We start from the raw sequence: 20237 nt of genomic DNA, 5'->3' as shown, positions 1-20237 counted from the left end.
TCAATAAAGTAAGAATCCATTACAACTCTATTAAAAAATCCAAGTTTAACCATTGAAAAAAAGTGCAGACAACACATTTTTAGAGCGAAGCATAAATCCAACTTCTGCTAGACTATATTCCACATACAGTATGTTGGTGATACTGAATAATAAACTAGAAGTAATGAGCTCAACTAATAGAAGTAAAATTTCTTTGACTAACAGATTAATCCATTTAACTGAAAACATGTGAAACGGCTCCTCCAGTATTATCTTCCCGCTGCAGATGAATGCAGCCATGCAGAAGGATCTCATAAAATATTAAAGACCAAACACGTTTGTGAATATTTCAGTGATGTTATTTTCCAGTAATGACTAATGACTCAAGTCTCCATAAAAAAGATCCAACTGAACGATTAGATGACTAATCAGTGAAGAGGGGAAGCCGATTCTATATATATGAAATTAAAAATGAAACATATTTATACAACTATGGAGTATTTCATTTTAATTTTCCTTTGAGTGCTCTTGTCTCACTGATATCAGTATTTGGATGAGAAAATATTTTTAAAAACTCAATGAGCAGATTCTACTTGTAGGATTTAAAGACAGAAGCTGCATTTAGTGTTTTCTGTCCAAATAAATTAAGACACAAGTTACAGATCTGGCAATTTTTTTCATCTTTATCCCCAAAATTACACATTTTTAAAACTCAGAACGAGCTGAAATGTTACATGCTTTTTTTCTACGATTAATCAGCAACAATTTTGATAATCAATTAAATGTTTTGAGTCATTTTTTTTAAGAAAAAATGTTTCTTTAATCCTCTCTGACAGTAAACTGAACATCTTTGAGTTGTGGACTGTTGGTCGGGACAAAATCTTGCAGTTTGGAAAAGAGAAATCAACATTTTTCACCATTTTATCGACCAAACAACTGATCAATTAATCAATAATGAGAATAATCATTAGTCGCAGCCCTACATAGAACACATCTCTGGCTGTGAGTGAGCGTTTACAACCACAGATTTTATGAAGTGGATGCAGGTTGAAGCATTATTGTGTTACATTAATCACACATCGTTACAGTATTCTGTATAAACATGTCACTTATTACAGCAACCGGCAATTAAGGCACAAACATTACGTTTCCTCATGCAGGAGTTTCCCTTTAATGTGGGAAACGGAGTGAGAGAAAGAAAGAAAGGATGACAAACTGAAAGAAAGAGATTGAGGCTGAGGAGAGAAGAGAGATTTGTCCAATCTGTCGGAGACAAAGTGAGAGAAAGAAAGAGATGAAAGGATGAGGAAAGAGCTTTTCCTCCCCGAATCACAGAAAATTTGATTCACACTGATCCGAAAATCGATGCCGGATCCACAAGTTTTCCTCGGATGATTCCTATTATGTCGTATTTTTTCACTTTGCAGCGCGTCTGTCTCTTTAATGTGACATAACACAATGTCACAACCCTCCTGAGAGAGAGAGAAGGGGGCAGAGGAGAGGAAAGAGAGAGAGAGAAAGAGGGGAGAGGAGAGGAAAATGAAAAGAAGGGAGTTGAAAGAGCAGCAGAGAGATGGAGGGGTTGAAGAGGGAAAGGAAGGAGAGATAACGAGGGGTGGGGGGGGGGAGGTTGAGCCCTTCTCTACAGTAGGTCATTAATATTTCAAAGTGTGTGCCAGCCTCTCTCAGCCAGTACAGCCCATCAACCAGCACTCAGCTACAATATGAACGTCTGCCTAACTACCATGACGGACGCGGGGAGGTTACCAGCGCTGAGGGATTCAGTCTGTCACTTCTCCCCGGAGAGAAAAATGGGCCCTGACTCACAACACCACCTCATACACACTTTCATATATATATATACATACACATCACTCATTTCTCTACAATATGCAAGTCCTCCAAATTAAACTGACGCCCCTATTAAGAGAATATCAAATAAATATGTTTTATGATCTGACAGCAAAAAAGTTTGGTAATGGTTTTAACTGATTTTTATCCGCTAGCTTTCAGCAGAAACAGGTAATGAATACAACACTGACATATCATCATCTTTGTCAGCAAACAGTTGTTTATTTCCACATCCAGCAGTTACGGAGCAACGTTATCATTCATGTGGAGTCGTGTTTCTGTCCACCTGGTGAATGTAAGTCCAATATTCACTCTCTTTTCGCTCTGTTTTTGTTCTCCACCAACTCCTGAGGGAAATATCTGGCTCTTTAGCTGCTAAATGCTCCACTATGTTCACCAGCTAGTCTACAGCTAACTGTGTCTGATTGCCGTTTGGTGCTGAGCTGGTAGTGTACAGCGGCTTTTTACAGCTTTTTCTCTCTGAAAACGACGCTATGAGACACTGAGAGTGAACCAGAACAGTTGCAGAAAGTTGCAGCCGGACAGATAAACAACGAGCTGAAACTCACTATAAAGCTCCGTAAAGCCGAGAGGAGCTGCAGAGTCACTGATAATCCTCTGCAGGTTCATCACTACGAGCCAAACACATTACACACTGACACAGACTGTGATAATATTCATAACAAAATATATAAAAATATTGATTATAGCTGCTTTGAGGTTAGGGGGACATTCATCGTCATGGCTATACGAAACTGTGTTCCTACTTGTTGGAAGGAAGCAGAAATGAAAAATGTTAAAGTTGAATGTTTTGTTGACTCATCCATCCTCCCTTCACAGAGTTTGTCTCCTTTCCCTCTGACTCATACGAGTCATAATTCCTACTTGTCACTTACACTTGAGCAACAGTTGGGAGACTCAGCAGCTACACATTTCTCCGTTCTCTATTTCTCTGTTTAGCTAATTATGTTGCTAAATTTGGAGCTAACACCCTTCAATTTTCCAGCACTTGAGGAAACAACAGACGTGACTTTCCTTGGTCTTGACGAGTCTGTACTGTACATTTCCTGCCAGACTGACAACTTACTGCTAACCTTTTCCTCTGCTCCGCTCACATTCACTGTCACTTTTCTGCTGCTCGCTCTCTCACACACTCACTCAACCATCTTTATTATAAATGTCAACTTCTCAAATCCATCCATACATGTTGGAGCCAAAAGCTGATCTGTTATGAGAGCGGACAACACAAACAAACACCTTAGCAACCACCTTAGCAACCAAGGCTAGAAAACAGATGGCTGTTAATGGGCATGTGTGACAAGCCGATGTCAGCTCGTCAGCAAGGTAGAAAAAAAACGTTGCAAATGAAGCGTTCAGAGCAGGTTGAAGCCCTGAGTTTTAACTTACAGGCAGCATTCCGTTTTTGTTGGAGCTGAATCAGATCTAAAATATGAGAATGAACAACGTGAACAACACATGGAAACACCTTAGCAACCACCTTAGCAACCAAAGCTACAGAACAGACGACTGTTTATGGGCATGTACGACGAGCCGACATCAGCTCGTCAGCAAGGTAGAAAAAATGATTGCAAACAAAATGTTTAGAAGAGGTTGAAGCCCTGACTTTTGACTTGCAGGCAGCATTTCTACATACGTTCACCTCAAGCTTTGACCATGTTTAACACTCGACATCAGAATAAAATATATAAAAATAACAGAAGATCACAAAAAGCATCATATGTCCTCTTTAGGATTTCATTTTGTAAACTCCTTCAACAAATAACTTCATTACATGCAACAGAAAAGTTGCCAAAAATGCTGAACCGGAGGCAAAAGAACCTCTGATCTATTTATTGTGTGAGTGTGCCCTGCATGACACACATGCACACACACACTCTCATCATGCACACACACACTCTCATCATGCACACACACACTCTCATCATGCACACACAGCACTCTGCAATGAAGTCTCTGAGGATCTCAACACTGCATTAGTCAGTAGGCTTGTGTGTGGAAGTACAAGTTTGTGTGTGAGTGCATCCCTGTGTATGTCTTTGTGCATACTGTATGTGTGTGTCCTTTCACCCCTAGATGTATGCCCATATTTGTGTGTGTGTGTGTGTGTGTGTGTGTGTGCTGATGAGTGGGCCAGCTGCTACTGGCTCAGAGGAAGCAGTTTGAATTAAATAATTCACCAGCTGCTATTATACAACAATTACTACAGTGCCATCAAAGCTCTGCACACACACACACACACAAACACACACACACACAAACACACACACGCGAGTCTTTCACACAACATGTGGAAGGAACATAAATCACTGGCGAGATTAAAACCTCCGTATGTGAACATATTTAATTAATATTCTTCTCTGACTTGGACAAAATGTGTTCTCATAGCTGGTGGGCAGTGATTCATTAGATGTTCTGGGAGTTTCATAAACCACAGAGACACTTTTCAGTGACAAAAAAGATCTGAGAAACACAATTATCCAGAGAAGACGAGGAAGGAAGCGGCGCTGGATTATTGAGGTGCTGCCCACAGAGAGACCGCAGCACACTCATGTCCTCAGCAAAAGTAATACTGTCCTTAAAAGTGGGATAAATGAGATTTTTATTATCCTGGAGGACAAAAATAACCAGATTATGTCATCAGGGCGTTGACAGGATTAATGATCAGAACCAATAATTCCAATGATCACTTCACCGGGTGCTGAGATTTACGACTTTCAAAGCTCAATTGCTCAGTTTGGACTTTTTTGGAACATCAGTGTGCATTAATAGGCATCTTTTCATCCAATTGTGCATAAAAACTTTGAAGGAAATAGTTAAACTATCAAAGTAACCAGGTTATTATGTTTAGTTGACAGAAAACAGTAAAACAAAGCTGTAATATTCCAGTATTTGATTAGTTCTCTAAGTCACTTGTCTTTGTTGTTTTTGCTATGACAACATCCATCTATGCTGTTACTGTTCTTACAAGATGTTTACTAAAGGTCAAGTTATGATCAAATGTATTAATAACGTTTTGATAAATGTGCATCGGTCAGGCTTGTTTATTACCTAATTAAAGACTCCATTTACACTTCATGAATCTTGGGAAGCATAAAAAATGTGAATGTAAAAGCATCCAACAAGCATTCGAGACCAAAATCTGAGTCACATTCTAGCTAAATGTTGAAAAGGTGTAAAAGCATCTTCAAGACTCGTCTGTAATCTTGACTCCTCTTGACTGTGTTCAACAGGCTACATGTCATCTTCAATGGCAGCCGGCGACACGAAGCTACAAACTGACGCCCGACACGTGTGACTGCGTGACGAGCTGGTTTTCAGACACGGAAGCGTCAACCAATCATGTTTTTATTTCACCATTTCCACTCCCCTTCTCTCTCTCCCCACAATTCCTTTTCCGTTCCATCTAAAAAATGGAAGAAAATTTGATTCTTGCCGTCAGCCAGTTCTCTGCTCTATTTAACCTTTTCATTTACTGTGACACTTACACAAAAACAAGCAGCTTGGCAGCAGGTGGCAGCTACTGCGGGAGTACCAGGTATGTAATGTACATTTAAAAACACACAAAGGCAACCTGCGGTAGTGTGTTATTTAATACTAAATCTCGTTTACTAGTTACTAAAGATAATCGTAAATTAATTGTACACAAGCCCATGGCGACATCACCACGCCAACGAACATTTGAGCAACACTTCAACACGCTTGGCTGTTTTGTAACGTTTTCACTTTGAACATGGTATGACTCAGTGGAAGCAGCCGTGATATCAGCAGCTGCAACAATTAGTCAAATAATCGCAGCCAAATGTTTTAAAATACTGAAAACCAGTAAAAAATGAAGAGAAGTATGAATATTGAGGCTGAGAAGAGACCTTAGAGAGTCTGAAAGCACATCTCTTCCCAAAACCAAACAATAATACAGATGATGAGGCCATAAATGACAGAGTAAAACAAAAGTATATAATGTAAATATTTGTGCTTTCATATTCAGATTTTTATGTATGACAGCTGTGAGTTTGCAGTGAATCCGGATGATTTAAGTTTCACTGATGCAACCAGTTTTCAGTGTTTCTGCTTGTGTGATGCAGCGTATATTGCACAGCGACCCTGAACCTGCAGCTTCACAAACCCTCCGCAGTGAAGCAAAATCAAATAAAACACATCATAAAGTAAAACAACACAACCACCTCATTGCAAAATCTATACCTTGTGCTCTTGTATTTTGCTTTTGCTGACCTCACAAAATGAATTTTCATGCCTACAGAGCAGAAAATGATTATTATCAGTTCAGTGCGAGCGGTGGAAGCAGTCAGGGAAGGTGCTGAACAGTGTCTGTGTCAGAATTTTATCTAAATCTTAATTTCTTGTGCCTGAAGCAGCATCAGTGATTAATTTAAGGGTCAATGGCCTCTTTTTCCTCTTGTGCTCAGTTGGTTGATATGATGACATCTTCCTAAAAAGATGATGTACCTAAATCATCCCTTATTTTTTACATCAGGTGACTCACTTTTCACTTTGAAATTAAATCATGAAAAAGAGAAGCGAGGAAGAAAAGACATGAAGGCTTGCGGCTGAGAGATTACTGCCTCGACATGCTGGACCTGCTGGGAACAAACTGTGGTACCAGCCTGTCAAACTTCTTCCCACCAGTGCTCCGGATTATCAAGCAGACTGTCCTGACTGGGAGAAATGGCAGCGTTGGTGACTTAAAACAACTGAAAGCTTGTGTGAATATACCTGACAAGTGGCTGATATTTTTGCATCTCATGAATCCACATGATCCACAAAATAACACAACTACTACTAACCTAAATACACCAAAGAATAACCACAATTTTTAAAATACATGAATAATCTGGTGACACTAAAACAAACTAATCTTTTCCCTGAATTTAATAATTAGCGCTGTCGATTTGATAATTCGTGCCCTAAATTTAACTATTTTGTCCGTTCCCCTTTTGTAGAAGGCAGCGAGCGCATTCAGTCGGATGGAAGTTTGAAGAAAGCAGCCAGGCTTAGCCGTGAATCCTCCTCTCTCACAAGAACGCCACGTTCTTTGCACTTACTGTGAATCCATCAATATCCATGAAGAGCACCAGAACCCTGAAACTGCCTTTTCATGAACTGGATAACATCCACAGGAGCATGAAAGTTATGGATTGGCGAAAAAGTCTGTTATCCCGTAGATCGTACGGGATATTATAAGGGATCTCAGAGATAACAGTGTTGTGCTTAAAGTATATCCACATAACTTAGTCCAAGATCAAAATAAAACCTTATTGAATCCAAGCGATCCACAGTGAGGTTGTACGCAAGACCAGAGAATGGCATGAGGTGAAACTTTTGTTCTGCCTTTTATGCTCATATGTTTGCTGTGGAAATAACAAAAATACTTTGATGTTTCAAGAATACTAAACCCTTTAAAGTGGTGACAATAAAACAGCGCTGACATTTTTTTCCTCGTGCATTGAAAAGCTTCCAGCACAGAAGTTTGTAAGCTTCACCAGTGTTTTCTCTCAGCCCAGCTGTCTGTTTGCATCTCTGTCCACCTGCCTGTCTGTCCACCTGATCGTCTGTCTGTCTGTGTCCGTCTCTCTCTGATGCCTCAACCTGTGCGTCAGCCTGCCAGTGTTTCTCCTCCGTCTGTCTGCTGTGATAAAAATAGACCTTATCTCCCCCTGCTAAACTATTTACCGTCTCTCAGCTTGAGTGCAACGGGTGCAACCCGCCAGGCAGTTCCGCCGTCCAAACTGTGTGTGTATGGCCTGATAAGTGGGCTGTTTAGCATACTGAATATTTCCTCTAATAAACTTTGTGAAATCTCAAGGTGTTATACTGGTTTGAAGGCTTCATTGAGAAGACACAGACTTTTTTTTAGAGTGTCTGCCCTTTATTTTCAGTTATGTTCAGCTGTTTGGTTGTGTCATCCTCCAAACTGTGTATGTAAGCAAACTCCCCTGTGCCCCAAACTGAATATGTCTCAACTTTCACTGCATTAATATCAGACAGAGAAAAAAATAGCAGCACCTGGAGGGAAGTGAGTATCATCTTAAAAGGACTTAGGGGTGTAACAGTACACAACATTCACGGTTCGGTGCAATTTTGGTACAGCAGGAAAAAAGAAAGGCAGAAAATAACTTTTTGGTCTTTTATTTCTAAAAATGTAAACATCCAACAATGGCTCATTGGTCATAACTATTATTGAGACAGTTTAGTTGTGCTGCAGTGAAAAAAGAAAACTGTTTTTATTGTTGTTCTGAAGTGAAAAGCCGACCATCACAGAGAGGGGAGGGAGACAACCATCACAGACAGGGGAGGGAGACGACCATCACAGAGAGGGGAGGGAGACAACCATCACAGAGAGGGGAGGGAGACGACCATCACAGACAGGGGAGGGAGGCGACCGTCACAGAGAGGGGAGGGAGACAACCATCACAGACAGGGGAGGGAGACAACCATCACAGAGAGGGGAGGGAGACGACCATCACAGACAGGGGAGGGAGACAACCGTCACAGAGAGGGGAGGGAGACGACCATCACAGACAGGGGAGGGAGGCGACCGTCACAGAGAGGGGAGGGAGACGACCATCACAGACAGGGGAGGGAGGCGACCGTCAGAGAGAGGGGAGGGAGACAACCATCACAGACAGGGGAGGGAGATGACCGTCACAGAGAGGGGAGGGAGACCACGTCACGGAGAGGGGAGGGAGACGACTATCACAGAGAGGGGAGGGAGACATGGAGACATGGTATTGTTTCACTGCGGAGATAATGGAGCATATTTTAATAACAGTGTTACACTCAGACAGTGTTATGGGTCTCTCGTTTTGTTGTTGTGACAGCAGTGACACTACAGGGTAACCACGGTAACCAGGCTACCCATGCAAAGCCAGTTAGCATACATCTATGAGCATGCTACAGCTAAGTGGTGCGCTGCTAAAACATTCCAAGTGGAACTCGTGCTCTAGAATTATTGTTCCACACATCTGACTAAGTGGATTATTAAACTATTTTGACAGTAATTGTTTGGGTCACGCAGCGTATTCTTCGTACGACTGCATGAATCGAACCATAACGTCTGTACCGTGACAGTTCGGGATGAATACAGATACCGTTACACCCCTGGTCCCAATGAGTAATTTCAAGTTTTCCTACATCCTCCATTTCAGACAGTGCTCCTCCTAATCCCTGTCTTTAATAACAAGTAGAGTAATCACTATCATCCCTTTTTATTTTTACAGTTATCCTCTTTATTACTTCAGGTAACACTGCTTGCTCCTTGTATCACCTGAGCTTATACCACTGTTACTAGAAATGCTCATTTATTGTATTTTGTGTTAAGAGTTGGGCTGGGTGTTGTTTGAAATGTGTGGTGCCAGTATGATACTAAAATAATACTTATTTCAACACCTTAGTTTGAAGAATATCAACACTTTATTTGCTTCTTTTCCTTTAACAAAATGAGCCAAACTTCTCAATGTATAAGTATTTCATGTTGTTTAAATATAAAGGGGAACTCTGATTTTACACCTCAGCATCTGTTTCCAGGTGATCTAAGTGTAAAAAGTAGTATAAAGCCTTTTGTGTCTCCAGAGGGAGATGTTGGGTGGTGGCTGAAGACTACAAGTCTGAAAAGTAAAAACATCGGTGTGTGTGGAGACACCAGACTTCGGTATCTGCTCCTCATCTCTGCTGGAGGCTAGCAGCTCCAGGCTACATTAGCCGCTAATAGCATAACACACCTCAATCTCCACTGTCAGTTGTCGAGTTGCTTTGTGGGTAATGTAGGAGCCAAGTTTCGAAAAGGAAGAAGAATGTGTGGAATAAAATAAGATGATATCTGGAGTGACATGGTAGCTGAATGGTTATTGCAGTTGCCACATATCTGCAGCATCCCTGGTTTGAGTCCAGCAGAGACTTTCTCCCTGTCCTCGCTGCCTGTCGACCTCTCTGCCAATAACTGACTAATACAGACAAAAAACAGTGCCAAAATAAAAAATCTGGCCCCTGTGACTGTTTCTAATATCTATTATTGGATAATTATTACAGGTGTATTAATGTGTAAATAGCATTTTACTGAGATTATTTTAACCATTTTATATTCTGTCGGGCAGTTTTATCTACAACAGTGCATCATAATTATAAAACTCATCATATTAGTAGAGGTATAAAGTAGCATGACATGGAAATACTCAGGTAAAGTAGAAGTACCTCAAATATGTGCTTAAGTACATTGCTTTAGTAAATGTCCTTTTAAATGTACTGAGGTTCAGCGCCTGGCCTCCATCTGAGCAGGATATGAAAGTCTTATTTGATCGTCCCCAGGAGGATCTTTTGTGAGAGGCAACAGAAAAGGGAGCTGAATCACTCTGGACTCTGTGTGCTCTTCCTCCCCGCTTCCTGTATCTGCAAACATCACGTACAATATTAAGATCCCACAGAAGAAATCAAAAGTCAACACAGACTGCAGTGGTGTTGAACAGCGAGTGATTAATGGATGAAATCACTCTGCGATGTGCCGCCCGTAGAGCTCCACGTCTGCTGATGCGGTTTCATATTTGTAAGGAAAATGAAAAGGAGTCAGCATCGTTTTGTCGGGGAGGATTCCCTCGTCGGCGGAGGGTCGGGGAATGAAGAGGCAGATTTGGAGATGTTTGGTAATGAAATTCATTCCCATCTTTTCTGCACTCTGTGTTTTCAACTTGATTAGATGAGCGAGACAAAGCAGGAAGAGATGATGAGGAGACAATCTCTGACATGATCAAATTTATCAGCTGGCATAAACTCAAGGTTTCCCTACCTCTTCTTCTGCAGGCGAAAATTATGTTAAACGCACAAATGAATGTGAACGAGCTTCAGTAAAACATGAAGTCAAGAGTGTGTAGGTGCCTACGTAAGGGTGTAATTTCCACTGGGGTTGCATGGGGACATGTCTCCCTCACTTTTACTATTTCAGGTTGAATTTCTTCCTAAAATCTCTCTGAATATTGGGTCTCATGCAAGAACATTTTTGTATTCTTCTCCTAAATCTCTCTGACTTTTTTCTGTGAGGTTTGTCTGTACAAGTGTTCCAAGACTCAACAAACTCTCCTGACAAACACAAATTGCATCCTGATGAATGTCATAACTTCATGAGGTGAATGTTCATGAGATTTCATCATTAACATAATAAACGCCCCTAAATTGCCATAAAGCGAACTGCTCTGCTCTGCTTGTGGGTGAGTTTCATTCAGCCAATATTCTAATAATCCTCTCCGTGAAGCAGTGAGTTAACTATACCACCACCTCTACGTGACAGGGACATTTTTTCAATCCCCCAGAACTTTAATGAGGTTGCAGAGACATAGTTACCCTGAACATAATGTCGTGCCATAGCATATTCCGTATGTGAGTCCGTGTAGCAGTTTTGTGCTTAGAAATAGAGATCATCAGAGTTTGTCCAAAATACACCAAACCACAAGGACATTTCTGACTTTATTTTTTACAAAGAGGCAAAAACAATCCTCTAAGTGTGTAAATATTGTAAATAATTTGATTTACAATACGTATTGATGTAATTGATAAGCTCGACCTGAGATCCACACCTGGGTCTGTTGAATAGAAGTCAAAACGTTGTAATTGTACTCAATAAATCAACTTTTTTTGGGAGCATTTGTATTGTGTCTGCAAGCGCTCTTTTCATTTAAGATTCTATTCACAAAAATACTCCCAAAGAGTATTCTGTCAGAAATCAGCAAAGCAGAGTCGGTAGTCAGATTAGAGGACCTGAAACAACTAGAAAATATGAATCCAGCTGCCAACAGCGTGTCAGCAGAGAAATAAAGAGGGAATACTTTGACATGAAGTTAGCTGCTAAAAAATGTCTTGTAGTCAGAAAGTTATTTATAATGTAGTATAAAGTCGAGAGGATGTGATATGTAGCACGATAAGCTAGTGAAGCTGTAAACTGAACCGTGTTTCTGCACATGCTCAGTGACGTCTGCCTTACACAGAACTACTCTCCTGAGACTGAAAACGTGATGCTGTTATTAGTCTTTGGAGCCGTTTCTAAACAAACTAAACTCTTCATGATGAAGGAACATGTCACCCAGTGCAGCGATGTGGCTCATTGACGTGTTTTTAATAGTTTCTGGACAACAAGCTTTGATACACACACAATACCTGTTTAGTAGATCAGTTCATTGTTGGTTCGGATCCAAACATGAGATTTGTTGACAAGAAGAAAAACATAGAAAATCACCAGAAATATCCTTTTACCAACATGCAACGCTCGTGATGTCAACCTCGGTCTCTGATGTCAACGTCCTGTGTTTTGTCCACCATCCAACCGCCATCACCTCCAAATTAAGCGCTTTGTTTGCATGAAACGTCTAAATTACATTAACAACTGCTGATAGATTTAAATGTATATAAATTCAGGAAATTATATACAGTACATATTTACTTTACTTCACTCCCCATCCAGAAAACAAACCTTTGTATAAATGTGACAGCTCATGCAAATATACAAACCTCTTTTTCTTGGAATTGGTCCATCAACAAACATCACACACACACTTCATCGTCTTCCATCTACAACTCTCTCTCTCTCTCTGTGTCTCCATCCAGGCAGCAACACAACAACAGCTCCTCGCCGCCAGGGACGCATTTGTCACAAATGTTCAGAAAACCTTTCTCTCACACACTTTCTCACACTCGCGCGGTGCCTACTGTGATTGTTTCTCGTCTGTCAGTTGAATGTGAGCGGCGCGGCTCAGGGGGTATCTGAAGAGATGCCGGCTGAGATTGTAAAAAGCTCGACTGGTGGCTTGATTTCTGGCTTCCTGGCATCTTGCGAAGAGCAGCAGGAGGGAGTGAAGAGCTTTACCCGTCGGTTCCGTGTACCTCGCTGGATTTTGATTTGATTTGATGAAAACGAAAATACGTGAAGTATATGGAATGAAATTTCCTCTTGAGTGCTGGTAGTTTCAGCATCCACGCTGTTTTAAAAAAGTACTCTGTCCTTTTTCACTTCCTTTTAAAGTTATGACTTTAATAAAAATAGATTTTAAGGCTGCAGCTGTACATTTATTTTCATTATAGAGTTGTGGAGTGTGAGGAGCTATTTCAGACACCCTCGGTTCCCATTCATTCCTCCTATCGATGATGTTATATGACTCAAGAGTTTGAGCACTTCTACGGTTTGGATCAACATGAAACTCTCCTGGTTGAATCATCAGTACAAAAGATGAAAAACATATCTGGTTCTTTGATAAGACGTCAAAGGTACAAGACTATGGACATAAAAACTTTGAGGTAGAAGTTAACTACAACTCCCAAGGTGCATTTTGGTGAGAAATATCTAATCATAGAGCTTAACACTCACTGTCACATGCCTGTTAAAGATTACGCTGTTCAGCAACTATGGCGCCATGTTTTGTTCTCAACCTCGACGATGAAGTGATTTTAAATTTCATGTTTTGTCTGCTCAAACGTAGCCTGCTTGGCTCCAGATCCCTGAAACTTTGCGTACATCATAGATTTTTCTTTTAGCAATTCACAGATCTGGTGTTCAGAGAGGTCAGAGACAGATGAACCAATCAGACCTGAATTTGTAGTCAGAAAAACAGCCACAAAAATGCAGACAGGAGTGGAAGAGATCAACACGGGTCGTTTTAACTCAGAGAAACCATCACTATTATGTCGAGGGAATGCTCACATCACCCAGTACTGATTAGTTAACGAAACAAAACAACATAAACATGATGTCAGACTAAATGAACAAGCCGTGATCAAGATACAAACCATAAGATATTCAATTGATGATGATATAAGAGCAAAAAATCCTCACATTCACAAAGTTCCTTAAATCATTATTCAAGGTAAAAGCAGTTCCACAAACTCACACTACAGATACTGAGCTGAAGAAGTTTTCATGTTTCGGGGGGAAAAAAAACTAAAAGTAGAAGTTGAGCAGCGACTGCAGGAACGCTGACGATGAACCGTAGTAACAGTAACGGAGTAACTAACACAGTGAAGGTTGAGGGTTCAGCTCCCACCAGGACAACGCAAAGCTTCAAACGTATGCAGCCGTGTTGCTGTGAGGCAATCTGGATAAAAAAGCATCTGCCAAATAGCATACAGTCGCTGTCGGGTGAAAGATCCTCTGTCTCTGAAATGTCAAACTTTTCAGAAACCAAAAATAACAGCCCTGGTTTTAGCTTGTTTGTCCAGAGGGTTTTAAGACTTTTTTTTATAAACCCAGACGTCTGCAGAGAATCTTCTGTCAAACTGAAACAAAACATTACAAAATATGTCAGATGTACGCTGTTTTTTTTGAGCAATATGATTTTGTTTTTTATCTTCATTTTCTTTATTTTTCCTATAAAGCTCATTGTGTTTTCTGCTGGGGATGAAATGTGCTACAAACAGTAAACAAAGCTTTCTTTGCCTTGTTTACGGCGACATTCAGGTGTGATTTGATCAGCTGATCAGCAGACAGTGAAATAAGTCTGCTGTGCTGCACTGTTGCACACTGTAGGTTATCACTCGATGTACATGTTTGATGTATTTTTTATGTTTTATGTACCTGAGTCTGTGTGAGTTGAAGTTATAAACCAGAATCTTTATCAAAAATGTGTCCTGCAAGTGTAAGAATTTGAAGGTTTGCACTTCCAGGCCTCCTCCTCCTCCTCTTCTTCTTCATCCATCTGTCAAATCTCCATCGATCTGTTGATAGATCTGTTCATCCATCTGTCCATCACACCACACTTGATGTGATGCAGTAAAGATCTCTAGAGTTCTGCATGTTGTTTACAGACCGTCACTGAAACAGCGAGGTAGTAGTTATTATGTTTATTTTACATGTATTTCATGACAATCTGTAATCTGCAGCTTTTTCTTTATGTTTATGTGGGTTCATTGATTTAGTTTTTATTTGTACATCCAGTCCAGGATGGACTAGTTTTTGTTCTTCAGGCTTCAGCACATTTAATGTGAAATAAAATACTACATTAAAGTGCCAAGTCTCAGCTTTATTACATCAATATAGAAAGAACTGTGTGGGAGAGTTTAACACTAACACGCTTTTAACACTAGTGCCCAAAGTTTAAACATAATTCAACACTTGGCTGTTAAATGTTTTCTTGTGTGAAAAAAAAAAGGAACAGCTCATGACGCAAAGCATCTGCAACCTCATTTGTCAAACACGGTGGTGCTTCTGTTACGGCCGGGGCAGGATATATATATCTATATACTGTATATGAAAGTAAAACGATGCCATGAATGGTTTTTATTTATCAATTAACTTCATGCAAAGTTTAGTGAGCAGAATAAAAACCTAAATGAAATCAATATTTCTTTGCTTTTAAAGCGGCAGCGGTTCACTTTAACACATGACTCTAGCCGGACGCTTGGGGTCGTTGTCATGTCATGAATATATTTGGGATCGATCAGACACGTCCCTGATGGTATCGCATAATGGATAAAAATCTAAACATTTATAGTAAACCTAAAACTTTTGCCCAGTACTGTAATACAAAAAAAGTAGAAGAGTAGAATTTATGGCAGAGTTGTTGCATTTGATTGCATTAAATTGCACAGGTGTTCCTAATAAAGTGAGCGTTTATACACACACACACACACACACACACACACATATATATATATATAATGTACACACTTTCCAGTTGAACATATACTTTATTCCATACTTTATTTTATTTTACTCCATAGCAGCGATATATCAGTTTTAAACCAATATCAGCTGCAAAACTGTCTTTGGTGAAATAACTATAAGTGTGTGTGTGTGTGTGTGTGTGTGTGCGTGTGTGTGTGTGTGTGTGTGTGTCAGTGGCCGTAACATCATCTATATCTGGGCAGTCATTGATCGGTGTGTCTTCCAGCACGTGGCCGAGGACCTTTGTGGTGCTTTTCTGTGTGTGTGTGTGTGTGTGTGTGTGTGTGTATGATGTGTGTGTGTGTGTGTGTGTGTGTGTGTGTGTGTGTATGATGTGTGTGTGTGTGTGTGTGTGTGTGTGTGTGTGTGTGTGTGTGTGTGATGTGTGTGTGTGTGTTATATGACACCACAGACATGAGGTCATAGCTACAAGCTCATCAGTCTCACCTGAGCGAGTTTCAAAAGGGTTTCACATTACATAAACCTGTGTGTGTGTGTGTGTGTGTGTGTGTGTGTGTGTGTGTGTGTGTGTGTGTGTGTCTTGAGTATTTGAGCTGATTCAACTGCATTTATTCGAAGTCTCTTAGAAACTGAAGATGTAAATTGTGTGTGGCTGTGAGTATGTTTGTCGCTTGCATCAGAAACAGCAGGTTTCGTATCATTTTTTTCTCTGAATGTTGCTATTTGATGATTATTTTTTGATTACTGTAAGATAGACTTTATAATTATGAACCCATCCTTTAAGATCTGGCAGGCTTTACACTTAAACAATTTCATAACGCAACATTTCCCCTAACCTTCATGTCTCTGACGCAGAAGCAACATGCAAACTCCACAGAAACACAGTCGGACCAGTTCGTCGCTCTCTCGGAGCTTGAAGTTGAGACTTTCTTGCTGTAAATGTGTATTTTGTATTTTTATTAGTGAGTTAATGTTCTTGGAGAAGACATATCCTATTGCAGTTAAAAAAAAAAACAATTACTTTATGATCAGTGATGAACATTATGGTGCTACAGCAGGATGATCTGTACTAGCTGCAGGCACATAGTATAATTAAATTTACATCTCGGTGTGAAATTGTTTCCTCTTCCTGTGCGACTACAGCAATCAAACGTAATCCATGCTCTGGGTCCTTCTGCGCAGCACCCGGGGAGCTTATAGAGAGGCAAGATGTTTTTTCTCATAACAGACAGAGCGTTGCCTCATATTCATTTTTAATTAGAACTGTACTTGCATTTCCGTCCTGCTCGGTATCTCGTGTTATGAGGCTCCACTGCGCTGCTGGACTCTCGTCTAGAGCTGCGATCTTCAGCTACACACGCTGGAAAGAACGCAGTGTGTATTTGTTTCTGTTAAAAGTGATCTGATTGATCTTTCTCCTGTTGTATGTTTCTCCATAATGGTCTTTCCATTAAGATCTTGCTGTTTTTGTGCTGTTTGTGCTCATGATTATGTCAAAACATGAGCGTTTAACACTGTGAGCCCTATTTTAATGATCTAAAACGCGCGGTCAGAAGTGCATTGAGGGTGTGTCCAAATCCACTTTTGCTATTTTAATGGTGGAAAAAATGGTTGATGTGCCAGGCGCATGGTTCAAAGGGTTAGTCTCTTAATTAATCATGGGTGTGTTTTCGGCGTAACATGCAATAAACCAATCAGAGTGTCATCTCCCATTCCCTTTAAGAGCCAGGTGTGCTTGCACCTTGGCGGATTGTTATTACGATGGCGCATTTGCCAGAAGAGACGCTTCTCTGCAGAGGCAACGGATCTGCTCGTGAGCAAAGTGAAAGCGCACGATCCATAACGAGCACACTGCTGCTCCTGGACCCTCCTGTGGCCCCAGACCACCAGTTTAAGATCCTGTTCGTTAATTTTTTGCGATTTGTTTGTTTGTTTTTTGAAAAGGTTTATTTTCTAATTACAGCTTTGGTTTCATTAAAATCGTTTTGTTCAGTCATGCAGTAACAGGTCAAATCAGCAGGGTTTTAATTGTTGAAAGTATGGAAACTTGATCACTGTAATCTCAAAAATGTTAAAAGAATATTTGTTAAATATTGTTCAAAAATTAATTTTAATCATGTAAAGACTCATCAACACAGTTGACAGGACTTGATGAGCTCTCCAAGGTGCTGATCCTGCTGCTGGCAGCAGATAGAAGCTGTGCAGATTTATTTCCTTCTTTAGTTGAATCATTGTTTTCATTTATTTCCTCATGTCATCATGTGTTGATGCAGCAGGAAAGTCAATCTGTGTTTGATCCGTTGTTGTCCGTCTGCGATTAGTTAATTCTGATAAATATTATAACTATAAGCTTTATGACATGTATTTTTTAAAATATATTAATATACACAATAATAATCTTTAACATTGTAATCCTTTTATTTGTAATCTTTTGCATGTCTGTGTGCTGCTGCGTCCTGTGTAGCCACATATTACGGTCCTGATAATGCTCCTTAAAATAACAGTGAAACTCTGCACCACTGCCTTCAGACCAGGTTTTTGTTGGTCAACGGCGCAGTCGCTCTCTGCTGCCTCAAGATAGCAATTAGCCAACAATGTGCCTGATCACACCTCACTTTAAGACCAACACACCCATGGGTGCTAAGATGGGCGCAAGTGCAATTGCTATTTAAAAAATGTGGGCACTGGACGGGAAAATGACAACTGTGTCGATCTTAAACTAACAAAGACACTCGGGTTGCGCTTGGCGCCGCTTTGCGCCAGGTGTAAGAAAGGCCCCGTATGTCTTCTGTTTGTCCCAGAGAAAATCTCAGTTTGTTTATCATTTCTGATTCTGACACAAATCTAAATGAAACATTATATACAATATAAAGACATAAATTGAACCTTGAAGTAGAAAATTTGGGTGTTGGCAGCTACAACGAGACGTAACTGAATCATGTTGACACAACACTGACGCAGCTGTGATCAGACTCAGAGTCTTTGCATCTTTGTGGCACACGTGCATATGTGCAGTTAAGGTTTTTTTTTCTTGCAAACTTGTTTTGGGACCAACTGGCAGGGTCACGTCGACCAGCTGTGGCTGCAGCTAAAAACATACAAAACTTTGACGTGGTTTTAAAAAACGACACAGAGTCAGCTGATGACGACCAAACTGTCAGTTATGATTTCTTTAAAACAGGAGAACTCAAGTCTTACGGGTCCACTTAATTAATATCCAACTCATCAAAGGTGCAGTCAGGGTGCTTTACATGATGATGATATTCCAGTAGAATAACTGTACATGAACAGCATTTCTGCATTAATGGGAGACGTGACACCTTCGTTGTGTAACTGAGTCCTTGTGTAAGAGCTCATTAGTGAGTTATTCACCGTGTTCACCACTGAAAATGTTATTATTCATCTGGAGTCTTGATTTGACGACTTAAACCGAATCAGTTTTGTGGATCTTCTTTGTGTTTTTGGGATCGTTTTTTTGTTGTTGCAGTGGTGTTTTGCGTTCCTGCTCTTCATGAGAAACATTGTAACAGTCTCATACTTCCTTCAGTGAAAATGAACACTTATTACTCCACTTATTCACTCATATTTGACTCCAACCTCTGTTTTGAGAATCAAGTCGAAAATGTTGTGAAGTAGTGTTTCTACCGGTTGAAAATCATCTCTAAAATCTAAAACTATACATGCTTTTATATATTCTCGACTCGACTATTGCAACGCACATTATTCTGGTATCAGCCGGGGTTCCCTTCACCGTCTCCAGCTGGTCCAAAACGCTGCTGCTCTTCTCATCACTGGGACAAAAAGGTACGAGCACACTGGCTCCCAGTTAGCCTTCGTATTGATTTATTACTTACCTTTAAGGCATTAAACAGCCTTGCTCCCAGTTACATATCTACTGAACTGGTATGTGCTCCCTCGACCTTTAAGATCCGCAGATGGAGCCCTGTTGGTCATTCCCAGGTCACAGCGGGAACTCCAGACACACTTGGTCTCTAACTTCTTTTAAAACTCGTCTTAAAACTTTTTTCTTTGTGAAAGCTTTTGGAAATGTTTGATATGTTTTAATTACTGTTTTTACACCTGTTAATTGTGTTATTTTATCTTATTTTTTATCATTATTTTGCTCCTGTGCATTCTATTGTCCTATTATTACTATTATTGTGCATCTTCTATTGTTACTATGTACTTCTGCCTTTAACTCTGTGTTCCTCTTTGCTTATTTTATCTGCCTTGTTGGTTTTATTTTCCTTTGTAAAGCACTTTGTAACATTGTTAAGAAAAGTGCTATATATTATTATTACTTATACTTCAATGCATGTTTTTCACTGTCAAACTCCTTTTTGTATCAGCTACTTTTGAAGACATTTTTTCTTTATTAACCAGAGCGACTCTTCAGTGGTCCGGCTCAGGTTGCAGTGAAATTTTGTTCCTGGTTCAGATAAAATTGTTATTTTGACTGGAGTCCACCTACTGAGTGCGTACGCTTTACAACAAAGGAAAAGAATGAAGAAAAGCAGTTTCAGGTTGTGATTTGTCTCGTCTTGTAGGTGAAGTGCAGACAATGTCGGACTTTTCCGCGAATAAGACGCAACAAACAACTGTTACAGCCTCAATTTAACACTTCAATTTTGCCAAGTGCAGGTTTAAAGGTGATTGGAGGAAAACAAACAGCCCTTTGGGGGGGGGGGGGATGCATATGAACACATTTTGTGCATTATATGTTGAAATATTAAAAGACATAATGCATAAAATTTATACATAAAATTAATTGCAT

General features: G+C 40.1%; 1 protein-coding gene across 1 annotated transcript in view; it reads right to left on the bottom strand.

Moving 5' to 3' along the window:
- Positions 1–20237, bottom strand: part of mmp24 (matrix metallopeptidase 24) — an 87327-nt gene that overhangs the window by 56133 nt on the left and 10957 nt on the right. The window lies entirely within an intron of this gene.

The sequence above is a fragment of the Thunnus thynnus genome, chromosome 4 (assembly GCF_963924715.1).
Source record: "Thunnus thynnus chromosome 4, fThuThy2.1, whole genome shotgun sequence".
Taxonomy (NCBI): Eukaryota; Metazoa; Chordata; class Actinopteri; order Scombriformes; family Scombridae; genus Thunnus; species Thunnus thynnus.
The sequence above is the reverse complement of the archived record's forward strand: the minus strand, read 5'-3'. Positions and strand labels throughout refer to the sequence as shown.